The 16240-nt window shown below is 38.3% G+C and overlaps 1 protein-coding gene across 6 annotated transcripts in view; it reads left to right on the forward strand.

Annotated features, from left to right (window-relative positions):
• Nucleotides 1-16240, forward strand: part of CDK14 (cyclin dependent kinase 14) — a 599292-nt gene that overhangs the window by 397312 nt on the left and 185740 nt on the right. The gene's annotated exons all lie outside the window — the stretch shown is intronic.

The following is a 16240-nucleotide window of genomic DNA, read 5'->3' on the forward strand; positions in this document are numbered from 1 at the left end:
CAAAAGCGGGAAATTAGTGAAGAATTGTGTTTTTAAACTACTGCACATGAATAATATGCCAAAACGGTAAGAAAGGATAGGATGTCAGAGGCAATATAGAAGAGTGGGTTAAAAACAAAGGTTCTGCCAAAAATTCCAAATAATTTATATAGATATCCCCCCTTCAAGTAGGTGTATCTTATTCCCTCCCACTCCTACCCACTTAAATGTGGGCTTTGGTTGGTAACTTTTTTCCTAAAAAGTAGAGCATGGAAAGAAGGGAAGGGAGGGTAGTAACTTCAAAATGGAGAAACCAGGCAAATGGTACCTCACTCAGCCTGGTCTTCAAGGTTAAGATCATCAAAGATAAGTCACATTGGTAGTATGTACCCTTTGTATAATGTATTGATAACGGCACTTCCCCTCTGTAGTCTTCCTCCGAAAACCATAACCCCAGCCTAATTTGGAAAGCCACATCACACAAACCCAAACTGAGGTTCATTTACAAAATACCTGACTAGTACTTTTCAAAACTGTCAAGGTCATGAAAAACAGGGAAAGTCTGAAAAACTGTCACAGCCCAGAGGAGGCTAGGGAGACATGACAGTGTAATATAATGTGGTATCCTCCATGGAATACTGAGACAGAAGAACATTAGGGAAAAATTAGTTAAATACAAGTGAAGTGTGCAGTTTAGTTAATATCAGCATAGCAGTGTGTGCTCCTTAGGTGTGATGGAGGTTCCCTGTAATGTAAGATTTCATCAATCAGGGAAACTGGTGAGGAGTATATAGGAACTCTCTATAGTACTCTTCACAACTTTTCTATAAATCTAAAACTATTCTAAAATTTTAAATTTAAAAATTTTTGTAAATCAGTGAAAAATAAAAATAAAATTTGTTCTGTAGCTAGATGAGCTGGGTTTGTCACCTGCTCTGTCACTTTGGGCAAGAGACTTAGTTCTCTGAACCTTAGTTTTCCTGTGGGTAAAATAAGGGATAATGATAACACCTACCTCATAGATTGTTTTGAGCAGTAATTAACTTAATTACATAAAGTGCTTTTAGAACTTTGCCTGACACATTATAAATACCTAATAGATGTGTTGTTATTATTTTAATCAAATCATTTTTATACCAGATATTTTCATTCAGTGGAACTTCCACTTAGCTAATATTCATATAAACTTATTATTTAAAACATGGAATAAGAGCTAGAGAAATTAATTTTTTTTGTTAAAAGGAGTCAGACTATATACATTGTAGCAGTTAACCACATCGGGCTTCCCTGGTGGCGCAGTGGTTGAGAATCCGCCTGCCGATGCAGGAGACACGGGTTCGTGCCCTGGTCCGGGAAGATCCCACATGCCGCGGAGCAACTAAGCCCGTGAGCCATGGCCGCTGAGCCTGCGCGTCCGGAGCCTGTGCTCCGCAACGGGAGAGGCCACAACAGTGAGAGGCCTGCATACCGCAAAAAAAAAAAAAAAAAAAAAAAAAAAATCTCCCATGTGAAATCACTGGGGCACATTTTAGAATGGACCTTGTGAAGACATGCACTTATTGGATTATTCAAGTACACCCTTAAAATGTATAAGGACCACAGGAGGGTATAGTGATATGAATTGAGACTCCATCACTGCTGTGTTCACCTTGATGTCAGCATTAAATGATAAGAAAAGGAAAATGAAAACTAGAAAATCAAAGCACACGTGATTCCTCCATGCAGTATCCTATACCCCAGGCATCCCTGTGTATTCACAGTGGGTGGACAAACAGCAGAGTCCCTAATATTATAGAAACTTTCTTCAAAGTCTTATCTTATTGGTTTCTTCTCCCAGAGGCTGTCTGTATCCACTTCCTTTCAGTTTTACTTAATTATTGTTATCATCCATAAATTCCCACACAGAGTGTTAAAATAATGTCTTATGATTATAATAATGCAGCCTTATAATGGAAGATTCCCACAATGTCAAAAAGTATAAAAGTTGAAAAACCCTTTTGTCCTACTACCCAGAGAAAATTACGTTTAGTATTTTGGTATATATCTTCTATTTCTACACGTTAAAAATATTAAATTGTATCTTGTATACTATTTTGTAACTTTGTTTTTTCACTTAACAATAGGTAGTTAACACCTTTCATTGGAAAATAAATCCAGAAACTTATCATCATTCTTAGTGATGAGTATTTCATCGTATGGATGAGAATTATTTGCTTAATCAGCCTGATATTGATGGCTTGTTTATAGTCTTTAACTATTATAAAGCGCTGTCAGAAATATTCTTTGCACAGTTACCCTATTAGTTAAGAAAAATTATTAGAATTGAAAGTCCTGAATTGAATACAGTTTAATTTTCATAAGTCTATTGACCATTCTTACACTTCATTCCCTCCATCTGAACTCATGAAACACTTCCTTCTCTCTTTTGCCGAGTAAGTCACTTACTGATTTCATTGAGATTGTATTGAGCCTATAGATTATGTTACAAAGAAATGATATAAAATGAGCTTTCCCAGCCAAGAAAAAATAATATCTCTTTATTCATATTTCATGGCCCTTAGCATAAATTTAACATAAACATATTTCTCTTTTCCTTTTTTCTAATCAAACATTTATTTTCATTCAGCTATTTTAAGTAACTTTCCACAGTTATTTTCCCCAAAATACAATAAACTTGTTCACATATTGTGAAAAACATGACAGGAGAGGGAATTTTAATGGGCTATACTTTGCATCATATAGATCATAATGCCAAAAATATTTAGCTTTTTAATTTATTTAAAGCTCAAATATAATAATAATAATACCACTTAATTATATTCTGATAATAATTTCCTAAACTTTAGATTACACTTAACTATTCACTCCCTGATAGTTATTGAACAATACTTGTATAACCTTGTCAAATTACCTATTTTTTATGCTAAAATCATTAATTTACTATAGTTGAAATCAGAAAACTTCAAAGGGAAATTATATAGAAAGAAATATCCCTACATACACATTGTTTCCGGGTAAATTTAAAAGAAAAAGAAATGGTTATATAAATGAGGTATATTCTATAGCAGTTGTACCAAAAATTTTGTTTCATGAAAACATAGTTTATTGATATAGCTTAGTCAAAGTTTTAATTTTCAATATTATTTTTATAATGTAAGTCATTTCCAATAGGTACTATCTTCTTGAATTGCTTCTTGTATGGAGATTTTGTTATTATTTCTTAATTTTATGGCAATTATTTCCTAATTTTATGGGTATTCAGAGACCTTTGAGCCATGACTAGGCTTTTAATAAATCAAAGAAATACATCATTGTAAATTTTCTATGGGAATATTGAGACACCAAGCTACTGTTTGCTCTTATTAGACCACAGAGACCCTTAAATGCGGATAAACATCATAATTTATGGTAATAACTCCTTCATTTACTGTAGTTTTTTTTACACGTGTAATGATTTTTACAAGTAAAATGCCCTTTGGTGATTAGGAGATAAAGATCCTCATCTATATAAAATTGCTGCTTTAGAATTAAATAATGTTATGATTTACCCTGAAGAATTAGACATGACCAAAAGAAAGAGAGAGAGAGAGAAATCTGCAAACTTCTTTTGACAGTAAATGTTATCATCTTAAATATTTTATTTCCTCCCCTGAATTGTTTAAATTTGCAAATGTTAGCAATATGACACATTAAACAAGCAGACTCTCTCAGGAGTTGTGCGATCATTGGAAGAAGAAATTTTACTAACCCAACGTGGTTGAATCACTGGGAAAAAATGCTTTTTCTTGGTGACCTTTCATGTCTGGTCTGAAGAAGAATGACTTTTAAATGTGATTAAATCCACTTTCAGGGGTTTCTCATGTAAACTGCCAGAGACTCTTTTCTAAAGCAGCAGTTATGTATCTGGCCTCTCGTAAAGCATTGCCAAGGAGATAATCAACTTTGAAAAGTCACGAAACATGGAATTGTTCGTTTTGTTTTATGTTTTAATACAGGGATTAAGTCCATTCGTTTGCCTGTGAACTGTATATAGAAAGGTGGTTGGTTAATAACTTTGAAGCACAGAATTCAAACTTGTTACCCAAGATAACTAATATAATTAACTCCCACACACTGAGTCTTTATGTGAAAAGCAACAAAGATCAGTCACTAGAGCCTTTATAGTTTTCTTTTGAAGGTTTTCTTTTTCTTATTTTTTCTTTTTCCTTCCTTTGGTGGGAAGGAGCAGTTCACATTCTTAACAAGTCCAGTGCATTCACTTCCACAACATAGTAACTGTGTTGCTCTATGTAAGGTGAGCTGGCTATACTGCGGTCTGAGATTTCACCATTAAATCATTTTCCTTGAAATTGTGATGCTCATATACAAGAAAGGAAGGAAAGTGATAGAATTTTGACAAATTATATTCAAGACATTTTGAACTGCCAAGTGAACGGGCACCTACTTCTCTAAGCAGTAACTCTGCTATTAGAGTAAAAGAGTGATTTATATCATTTCTTCAGCATTACTCATTTTGTAACGTGTCATGATGTTTTCTATTCACCTTTGTTAACTGCGAAAGTAAGCAGTAGATGTATTCACCCAGGTAAATATATATATTCAGAGTGACAAAATCAGAACTAATAAGAAAATTCATATTCTAACATATTGTTCTGAATTAAGAAAGAACTGTACTTGATGGAACCCTGGGAACATTCTTCTGCCACTTCACAACAGCTGGACAAATGGCAGAGAGTGCTTGCACAGCTGTCTGAAACCTTTGGCAGATGCTTCTGGGTTTGTATGGCTCATGACCGCAGGGTACAGCAGCCACGACAGAGGGGCTGGCATGATTGTGTTCTGCGGGCCTGTTCTAGTTCTCCCTGCCTTTGAATGAAAGAGGCTCACTTTTCCCTGTCTCCTGGTCTTCTGGTTTGCAACGGAGTTTCATCCATCAGTTATTTGTTAACATATTGTACACTATTTGATTGGTACAGTTGTTAGAATGTTTCTTTTCCATGTATATATCATTCAGAATTTAAAAGAGAGTGTGTGTGTGTGTATTTGTGTGTGTGTGAAAAGAGCCTCTGGCAACTTTGAAATCTACTACTCAGCCTGGCTTTTGAGTCAGATCGTTCCTTAAGCCTCTGTGTTTTACAGTTGAACTGACTACCCAGAGGTAACCTGTAGACCCAGTTCCAGTCCTTGTTTCCCCATCCTGACTCTCTTTCCAGGATCTTAATGGGAACCATAACCCTGAGGTTTCATGATTGGCTAGAACGGCCATATAGAATGTAAAAGAAAGTTGACATCGCCTCCTTTGATGGTCGTTACCATCCAATTGGATGTAGCAGCCACATTGTTAAGATGGAATATTGCAGTCACAGATTTGTATCTTCACTTCCATCATTGGGTTGCTTTGAGGTGATGTCTACCATACTTCTTCAGCACTCCCTCTGCAACACTAGATACAATGGAGATGGAAAGGAATTCTGTGCCAGGGTATCTGCCCTGGAGCAAATGAGGGCAATCAAGATAGGCAGGCAAGACATACCATTAGGAATGGAGTCATGAAAAATTGCTGAGCAATTGATCAGCAGGTGGGAGATCCAGTAATGTAGTAGATCCTGTATTAGTTAAAATACTAAACTCTAAGAGTCCAATATTGAATTCTAATCCTAGATTGTTTTTTTTCCCTGAACAAGCCACCTTTTCTAATTGGATTGTAGTGTCTGCATCTGTAAAGGGAGGAATTGAACTAAATGATTTCAGTAGTGTCTTGCAGCTCTAACTTTGTTTAATTCTAAAAATGCATATTACAGGATTATGCATAAGGGCTGTGGGTGTTCAAAGGAAGTTTCTAAGAACATTTTTGTAAAGCATGGAAGGAAGTATAAGATTTGACGTGGAGTAAGGGATATGGGGAACATCAGGCAACGGTCCAGGAGTGGAGTAGGCACAGTAGGAGTCTGTCCCGTATGCGTAGAAGGTGAGATTGGATGTTGAAGTTTGGACTTTGATAGATTGAGGACTTTTAATTTTATTTCGTCTATAAGTAATAAGGAGACAGTACAATTTTTAACAAAGAATAATCAGGTTAAAGTAGCATTTCAGCAAAATTAATGTAATATGATATAATGATAAACTCAACTATATAAAGGCTGACAGAAGGAGAGAACTAAGCAATACATGTTGGGGTGAAGGATACTGAAAATATTAAGCAATGTTTTTTAAAGCTGATTTTAGAAAAAGTCGGGGAGATGGATTATAATACCACCCACTCTGAAATAAATGCCTCTTTTAATTTGTACACATTTCTTTCAAGTCTCATCAATAGTCCTGGTTATTTCCATGGTGGCAAATCTTTTTCAGAGTCTTAAGCTTATAAAAAATAAGGCAGCTAGAAAAATTTTAAAGCCGCATGAAAAGAAATTAAAACCACCATTTAGAGATAACCACTGTTAAATATTTTTGTATTTTCTCTTCTAGATTTTCACCATTGGGTTAATAATAGATTTATGGGTTTTTTAAGACTTTTTTTTTTTTTTTTTTTTCCTCGATACGCGGGCCTCTCACTGCCGTGGCCTCTCCCGCTGCGGAGCACAGGCTCCGGACGTGCAGGCTCAGCGGCCATGGCTCACGGGCCCAGCCGCTCCGTGGCATGCGGGATCCTCCCAGACCAGGGCACGAACCCGCGTCCCCTGCATCGGCAGGCGGACTCTCAACCACTGCGCCACCAGGGAAGCCCGATGGGTTTTGTATTCAGCTTCTCTTTATTTTCACATTTAATAGGGAGCAATTTCCAAGCCATTAATATATGCTTGAAAATATTATTTTAATTATGCTATAATATCTTATTAATGTTCCCAGATGTACTAACACATTACCCTATTACAGTACTAGGTAATTTGCTTACGGTTTTTATGCTACAGTAAATTTTATCCCATTCAGTTATACTTTCAACAAGAATTTTTAGGCATCTATTCTGTGCCAGTCTCTGTGCCTACAGGCAGTGGAAAACCAACAGACACGGTCCCTGCTCACCTCAAATGTACTGTTAACTGTGCTACGTTAGAACAGCTTCCAGACAGTCAGGTCAGGAGGATGTTGTTGCAAAACTGTTGTAGTACATCTTGTACATAAATGGTTTGGAAGAGAAAGGAGTCAAAGATAACTTCAGAGTTTTAAGCTTGGGGAACTAAGTGCTCCATGAAGTCATGGAAAATAATGGGGACATTGAAAAGGAGTGCCACTGGGGCTTCCCTGGTGGTGCAGTGGTGAAGAATCCTCCTGCCAGTGCAGGGGACATGGGTTTATCCCTGGTCCGGGAAGATCCCACATGCCGCAGAGCAACTAAGCCCGTGTGCCACAGCTACTGAGCCTGCACTCTAGGGCCCGCAAGCCACAACTACTGAGCCCATGTGCCACAACTACTGAGCCTGTGCTCTAGAGCCCCTGAGCCACAACTACTGAGCCCGTGTGCCACAATTACTGAGCCCGTGTGCCACAACTACTGAGCCTGTGTTCTAGAGCCCACGAGACACAACTACTGAGCCTGTGCTCTAGAGTCCGCGAGCCACAATTACTGAGCCCGTGTGCCTAGAGCCCGTGCTCTGCAACAAGAGAAGCCACTGCAATGAGAAGCCCGTGCTCTGCAACGAAGAGTAGCCCTCGCTCATGGCAACTAGAGAAAGCCTGTGTTCAGCAATGAAGACCCAACCAAACATTGTCTGGTTTGTTGACCCAAACCAGACAATGTTGGGACCTAAACTGTACTGGTTCTTCCATAATGAGAAAGTGGAGGAGGAGCAGAGGAGTACTGCTTAGGCTTTAGGGATGCTCATGGTTTGTGGGGGTGGGATGGGGGTAGGGAGGTAAACCAGGAGAGAATCAGGACAATTACACAAAGGTCAAGGTAAGGGCAGGCAGCAGAGAAGTGAGGATCAAAAAGGAGAAAAATAATCACTCCCTCGAGGGAGGTTATGGATCAGCTCAGGTCTGGTTAGCTGGTGGGTGAGGAATTTTGAGGCCAGTGCCCTTCCTTTCCGTGTTCCCTCAGCGTGTGCCTCCACTGCCTATATAGTATGTGGCACACATCCTGTACTTTCGCAGTTAATGCTTTTAGCCCAGAGGATGAGAAGGGTTTCCTTCTGGAGAAATGGAAGGGTCGACACAAAACATGCATCTGGGTTTAATTAGGGAAATTTAGACTATCCATGGTTTTCAAAGGAGACTTATGATCCTCCTCAGTGTCTCAGGGATGCTGGAATCAAGGTGAGTGTAGCCTCAAGGGAGACCAGCTCCGACCCCTCCACTCCTGGCTCTGCTTCCATCAAGATTTTGTATGTGAGATAGATCTTGCTGCTGAAAGAAAGGTTGGAAACCCCTGGACTAACGCTATCTTAAGGTCTTCCCAGGTCAAGTGTTCTATGAAAAACAGACGTCCATGAGGAAGAAAAATGATGCAGAGCCAGTGAAAATGAAGATGTTAGAGAAATAAAAATTGAGTGATTTATATATGGAGACATTAGATATGTATTCTAATAAAGAAAGTTCTGTGCCAATAAGCTATCGAAATTTTTGTAGCAAACTTCAGTAAGGTCATTTGTCTTGAGAAGAAAACAAAGACAGAGGGATATTTCATTGCAGAATAGGTAATCACATTACTTTTTACAAAGAAACATTTACTTGAAGATTAGCTGGCTGTTACCTACAGATTTGAATAGGCTCACATGGTGAAGAAAATATTTTTTTACCTTGAGGATTCTTACATTCACTTTATAGTGTTACAAACTTTCTGTAAATGGAAAATGAGAAGATTTTCATTAAATCATTCACTTTCTCGTTGTTATTCGTTTTTCAGCAAATATTTATTATGTGGTTACTATGGGCTCAATACTCTTCCATGTTCTGGGGAGACAGCATTGCACAAAACAAAGTCCCTGCTCTTGTGGAACCTATATTCCTGTGAGGGAAGATAGACATGAGCAAATAAATATATAATGTGTCTCATGAGTGTTGCATGAGGAATGCCACTTTACATATGGCGTACTGGGGAAGTCTCTCTAGAGGACCCTGATACTTGTGCATTGAGTGAAGTTAGTCAAGGCACAAGACATACAGATATAGGGCTTAGAGCATTTAGGTGGAGAGAATAGCAACCTGTTTGTGCTTAACGATAAGAGTATTAAAATCAGAGTTCTCAGGCCTGAATTTGTCAAATTAAGGATCGCTCTTCCCACTGCATCAAGGAGATTTCTAATACTCTTATTACTTTGACCTCCTTTATACAAAGCATTTTCTTATATGAGAAGTCCTTGCTTTGTGTAAAGCATTAAATTCCTGTATAGGTTAATATTCAAACATCAGATTGAGCAAATCAGTAAGAGAGTTTGAAGTACACCTGTGTGCATGTTGCAAGTTGGAATTATGCTGGAGCAAGAGATTTGGGCTTCCTGATTTAGTTCATCAGAAATGTTGGTGTAGATACAAGAAAGTGGGACATGTTTCTGACTTGGACAGTAGACAGTGCTTTGGAGGAGAGAACAGAGGAAGACTATCTAAAATTCAAGGAGAGCCAGAGAACACTATTTTTTTAAGTCAAAAGTAGAAGAATTTCAAAAAGGAAAGCTTTATCAACTGCACCAAATAGTACAGTGAAGTCAGTGGAGAATGGTGCTGAAAAAAGGCCACAGGTGGTAACTTCTGAGGGAATAGTTCCAGTAGAGTTGGATATTTAAAGTCAGGTTACAATGGGTTTAAAGAGTAAGTGTTCAGTGAAAAAATGAAAACATTGAGTATAGACAATCTGTTTGAGAATTGGCTGAGTACCTAGGATTAGATGTCACCTTAAGGGTATTTTGTAAGTCAAGATTTATAAATTTTACAATGTGTCATAAATATTTTTTTAAATAGTGAAGGCCAGGATGTTTGGAAGGTAAAGGACACCGAAGATATAAGAAAGGATATTTGACAGATCAAGGTATTGGGAGGCAAGAGTGGATGGGTGGAAGCGACAGTGCCTTGAAAATGTGGATGAAAAGATTTTCTCGAAGATAAGAAATAAGAAAGGAAAGGAAGGAGAGGAAGATTTAAATAAATGTTGTAGAGGAGAATAAAAGGAATTTGAAGATATCGTGATCTGCATGATTCTTAAATGAAAGGGAGGGGATGTGGCTGACAGTAATGTGCATCTGCGGCGGTAGATGTTGAGGGAAATGGATAATATTTGCAAAGCTGGTGTAATACCATATGGTATTATGATATGTGATATGACAAGAGAAGGAGGTCGTTGCTGACCACATTTGTTAATCAGCTGTTGATCTGAGACATTATTATAGGAATAGAAATGCTTTGTTTCCAATTTCTATGATGTGTAATAGTTTACTTTCCTATTAGCGTAAGATTACTTTTAGGCGTATCCATCCTAGCTCTAAATGTTTCCCAATTGTAAAAGTTTTTACGAAGACTTTTCTGGAGGCAGTGATTCATATCTGTAGTCTAACAGTCTTAAATGTTTTGAGAATGTTTTAACCTATTGTCAGTATGGGATTACTTACTGGCTTTTGCAGTTATCTCTTGTTATGTAACCACCTTAAAACTCTGGGTTAAATCAACAACAGTCATTTTAAAATTATTTCTCATAGTTTTAGGGTCAAGAATTCAGTAAGGGATGAGCCAGGCAGTTATGGACTTGGGGGTCTCACCTGGTTGCAGATATATGGATGAAGACAGATGGTGGCTGGAGTAGAAGCAGTCAGAACTGGAGCAGTTGGGGACTAGCCAAATATCTCTGTCTTCGTAGTCTTGAGGCCCTACATGAGTTTTCTCCATGCGGGCTAGTTTGAGCTTCCTCATGGGATGGTGTTGTGTTTCAAGAGTGGGTGTCCTAAGAGGACCAGATAGAAGCTGCATGGTTTCTCTTAACTTGGCTTCAGAATTCATACAGTGACTGTCAGCCAAAGCAGTCACAAACCCTCACCCAGAGTCCAGAGGAAGGGACATAGACCCCAGTTCTAGATGCAAAGAGTGTCAAGAATGCTGGGGCCATGTTTTAAAACTGCCACATTGATTATGTATTGACACAGTTCCATTAGGGCATATCACCATTTTGAGCTGATAAACAGCTTTGTAGGAAAAAACAATTTGGGAAACAGTTTTATCAAGCTTCTAAAAGTTTTGTTGTTTTTCCGATACTCTTTATAGCCATTACCATACTGCTTCCCATGATAAATATGAAAGTGTGGATTGTCACAGAGTGTTAGTTGGTGGGTCATAAGGTCCCTTATTTGCTCACCTTCCTTTTCTTCCTTTTTTGACTAACAAGTTCACAGATGTGTCAGACTGAAAAAAAATGGTGAAATACTGTCATAGTGTGGCACATCTGAGGTGAGTGAGGTGATGAAACTTCTTAGCAAACTCTCAGAATGTTATCCATAAAGTAGACCTCTGTAACTCAAATTCTACCTTAATTTTTTTTTTCATTTGGAACATGTTTCCATATTTAAGTCTTTCATTCCTCAGAACATCACATGTCAACTCTTGTGGTGGACAGCATCGAAGATGGCTCCCAGTGATCCCCACCTCCTGGTATCTATGCCCTTGTGTAATCCCCTCCCCTTGAGTGTGGACTGGACCTAAAGACTTGCTTCTAATGGATAGACTGTGACAAAAGAGATTGGGATTACTTCCATGACTAAGTTATAGAAAGGTTGCTACTTCCTTCTTGCTCACCCTCTCTTACAGTCTCACTGACTCACTCTGAGAGAAGCCAGCTGCCATGTTGTAAGTTGTTCTGTGGAGGGACCTTTGTGTCAAGGAACTGATGTTTCTAGCTGGCAGCTGGTGAAGACCAGAAACTTGGCAATAGCAGTGTGAGTGAGCATGGAAGTGGGTCCCTCCCCTAGTTGAACTTTTTATATGTGAGACCACAGCCATAGTTAACACTTTAATTGCTGCCTTATGAGAGACTCTGAGCCAGAGGCACACCGTTAAGGTGTTACCACCAAAATGGCAATTTCCTTGGTCCTTGTCCCCCAAAGGAAAGAACTCAATCAAGAGACAGAGCGGTTTTAAGTAGCAAGAGTTTTATTAAGCAAAGCAAAAGTATGCTTCTGAGAGAGAGAAGGGGAGCAAGCTGTCTGGAAACCAGAAGCAGCCCCACAGTGAGGGTCGAGTTGGTGTTTCAGAGTGGTTCAAAGTCCCTCCCTGTGTCCTGCGTCATTTGACTGACAAGTTGATTGACAGCTTTAGGTTATGTAACTGTTCTCCTAGTGTGCAGGCACTTACCCACAAGCACCAAAGTGAAATCCATTGGGTGTGGAGGGCAAAAACCACAATGCTAATTTATTACAAGTACAGCATAGTGAACCCTGGGTGACTTTGAGTCACCTTGTAGGTCTTGGTACGTCTGCGCCAACCTGTGGTGGGTTTTATTTTGTTTGGTCCTGATAAGGCTGGAAACTTTGAGGTCCTTGACTACAAAAAGGGAGGATCTCTGGGCGTGTTCTGATCACCAGTGTCCAGGGGTGGGGCCGGGGAAGAGAAAGAGGACCTGGTCCAGGATGGGCTGGGGATCAGCTCATGTCTGACTAACAACCCAGCAAAGGTACCCCTGGATTCCTACCAACAGAAAGTATGGAGGTAGTGTTTGTTACTTAAAGGCACTAAGTTCTGGAGTAACTTGTTCCACAGCGATCGATAACTAATACATCTCCTTTGATCCCAGGACCAAGAAAGAGTAGGTGCTATACCTGTTGTTTTATAGCTGAGAAAACTATCTTCAGAGATTATATGAACTTGCCTAAGAAGACATGTTCAATAAGAACTGAGACTATATCTCAGTCTCTATAACTGAGACTATATCCTAAGTCTGCTGACTCTTCCACCAAAATACTCTTGTTTTGTAGTTTTTTGGTTGGTTGTTTTTGCTCTGATTCATAACCATGAGTGTGCATCAGGTTGACTTGGGAATCATTTCTTGTTTTAATTTTTATTTATGTTTTTAATTTATTTTTTAAACAATATAAAAATTTCTTTTTTCTCATGTCATGAGAAATCTGGGGTAGGCAAACGCTGGCATTGGTTTAGTGTCTCAGTAATATCACAGCAAAGTCTCCACGTTGGGAATCATTTCTTGAATACACATTCTTAGGCCCCACTCAGGGCCTTTAGAATCAGGTTTCCAGGGATGGGACTCTGTGCGTTCAGACAAATGAGCAGACCCTGGTTGATGAGTCCTTCTGGTGAAGAAACTCTTACTTTAAAAGATGCATGTCATACTTTGAAATGTTATGCATGTTTTAAATTTTCTGGCCTCATGTGGCAACCTAAAAACCTAGGTAGTATGGGCTTACTATCCAGAATATAGAAATCATTATTCAGTCCAACCAAGTCCTGTGTTTCTTACAGGGATACTTTTGGTATGATTCTCAAGGAGCATGCCTTATAATGAGTATATTTGGGGGCTTCTTTCACATGGCTTTATATTAATAATGTTATGTAACTATTATTAGAATTGTGTACACAAGCAAAGATCTGTAATCATCACATGTAATCATCATATTCCAGCTGCTATAACTTCTTATCTGGCCTGATTACTTGATTAACATTCTGGTTTCCTCCCTCATTTTGCAGCCTACCTTTTCTTATGCCTCAGAAGACTTTACCCAAAAGGATAAATCTGTCCAGGCTGTTAATCTTTTTGTGAGGTGTGAATTCATTTAAAACCTGACCTTGTATCATCTCCTGCAAAACCCCCTACAAGGAAAAAGAGCATCCTCAAAACATTCTGTTTTAAATTGATCTCATGTCTCATTATTTTATATCTTGATAGAAAGCTATGGCTGGTTGATTAAAATTTATCACATAAAATAATACACCTAAGTCATTGGAGTATGTCCCCTAGAGAATGGTTTTCTCCTAAGTCAGGTTAACAGATTATCTGACCTTGGAGCTGAATTTGTTCTTTATCTCACTCACCTCTTTTGAAAATGACAGGCATACATTTTCCAGGTAGTGTGTAGACTATGGCTTTTTTTTTTTTTTTTTAATTCTTCCTAAAATCTCTTTATCTGTGAGTTTGGTTGTACTGGAAAAGGGTTGAGAACTGTCTTTTATTTTGTTTTTTATCCATTTATTTATTTTACATCTCTAGTTTATTATATAACTAGAAGTTCGTACAGTTTGACCCCCTTCACCCATTTTGCCCACCCCTCACCCGCTACACCCCCCCTCCCATTTCTGGTAACCACCAATCTGTTCTCTGTGTCTGTGAGCTTGGTTTGTTTTGTTTTGTTTTTTAGATTCCACATATAAGTGAGATCATACAATATTTGTCTTTCTCTGTCTGATTTACTTCACTTAATATAATGCCCTCAAGGTCCAAGGTTGTCACAAATGGCCAGATTTCATTCTTTTTTATGGCTGAATTATATTTCATTGTATATATTACCACATTATCTTGAGAGTTGTCTATTTTAAATGTACCATTCAATGAATTTTATTCTTATATTGTGTCTAATATAAACTCAGGCTTCTGTTAGTTTTGAATAACTCTACGTATTAAAATTATCAGTGAACTTGAGTCTCTGCTTGGGAGGATATTATTCTCTGTGACCAGAGCAAATGGCAGTCTTATCATGCTTTGCCTTTCATCTTGTCCAATCTTTTGTAAAGATGCAAGAATTGGTAGAAGGATACATCCTATGCTCTCAAACTTCTGTGCCTTTACACCTGCCAGGAATTCCTCCAATCTCCAATGTCTAAATCTAACCCATTCTAAATATTAGAAATGTTTTCCCCTCTAATGAATTTTTCTCTGTTTTCCCAATTACAAATTATCTCTCCTTCTTTTGGACCTCTTGGTTTCTTTACCGGATCCTCTCTGCTGTCTCCCTTCAACTTCAACCTTGCCTTGCAGTTGTTTTTGCTCTTATTCCCCTGATAGAGTTTAGGATTTGGGAGTAGGGAGGTGGAATAAAGGAGTGCTTTGTGCGAATCAAGAATTAGTGTGTTCCCTGACACTGCAGAAATAAACTCATGATGAGAGAACTATTGCATTTTTAAAACTTCACTGTGTTCTTTTTAAAATGCATCTTTTAAGTGAACTCTGTGGAGATTATATTAAGAACCACTTTAAAAATGAGAGACATGGGCTTCCCTGGTGGCGCAGTGGTTGAGAATCCGCCTGCCGATGCAGGGGACGCGGGTTCGTGCCCCGGTCCGGGAAGATCCCACATGCCGCGGAGCGGCTGGGCCCATGAGCCATGGCCGCTGAACCTGCGCGTCCGGAGCCTGTGCTCCGCAAAGAGAGACACTTTCCCTTCCTTCATTTGTTTGTTTGTTTGTTTTAAAATAAATCTGAGTTCATATTTTCCTTTACTTTCTTCTTTTGCAGTTCATCTTTCTAATAATATGTAAATCACTCACAGCAGATAACATTTAACATTCAAATGCAGAGTTCATTTTACTGAAGCTCAGTAGAACAAATCAATTTGCTCTAAGTAAAATTCAATATTAAAAGTGTTTCATGTTTGCCAAGTGAAAAGTAAGTAGCTGAAAGTTGTTAATAAAACCTTTTTTGGAGAGTAATATTAGGCTCATTTTTGGATCCCATCCTATTGCCAATAAGAGGAAATATTGTTTGTCTCTCACACAGAATGGTGATGTCTGCACATTTTAATCTGATTATTGACTCTTGGAATGTGATTCAATTCATTCAGCAGTTGTGAGTGCCTACTATATGCCCGGAAGTGGGCTTCAGTAAGTTTCTATTTTGAAGAAGTTTGACAAAATTTTCATTGAGTCTTCTTTTTAGTACTTTGCACTGGGAGTGCCACTCTGAGGAAATCAGGAAGCTAAAGTCATAAGAGAACTAAATTTGATTGCCAATTATTTATTACTTTTCTTCCTTATAGTGAAAATTGTTTTTAGACAAAAAATCAAATAGTATGTACAGTGACTCTTCTCATAACTGTGATCTTCCTGATATACCATGATGTCAAATTGGATGTGAAATGGAAAAGGCATTAACTTTAGTGAAATTATGACCTTCTATCTGGCCAAAAAACAAACAAAAAAATTAACAAATGTAATACAGTGTTTGTTCATCTTTCTAAATATTAAGCTCAATTTTTGCAAATCATAAAAGATGCTATCATATGGGAAGTCTCTGTACCTTCTGCTCAGTTTTGCTGTGAACCTGAAACTGCTCCATAAAATAAAATCTAGCAGAAGAAAAAAAGATGTTGTAGATGAATCAAAACAGAATACTGGGGACTTC

Source organism: Kogia breviceps, chromosome 9 (assembly GCF_026419965.1).
Source record: "Kogia breviceps isolate mKogBre1 chromosome 9, mKogBre1 haplotype 1, whole genome shotgun sequence".
Lineage (NCBI taxonomy): Eukaryota > Metazoa > Chordata > Mammalia > Artiodactyla > Physeteridae > Kogia > Kogia breviceps.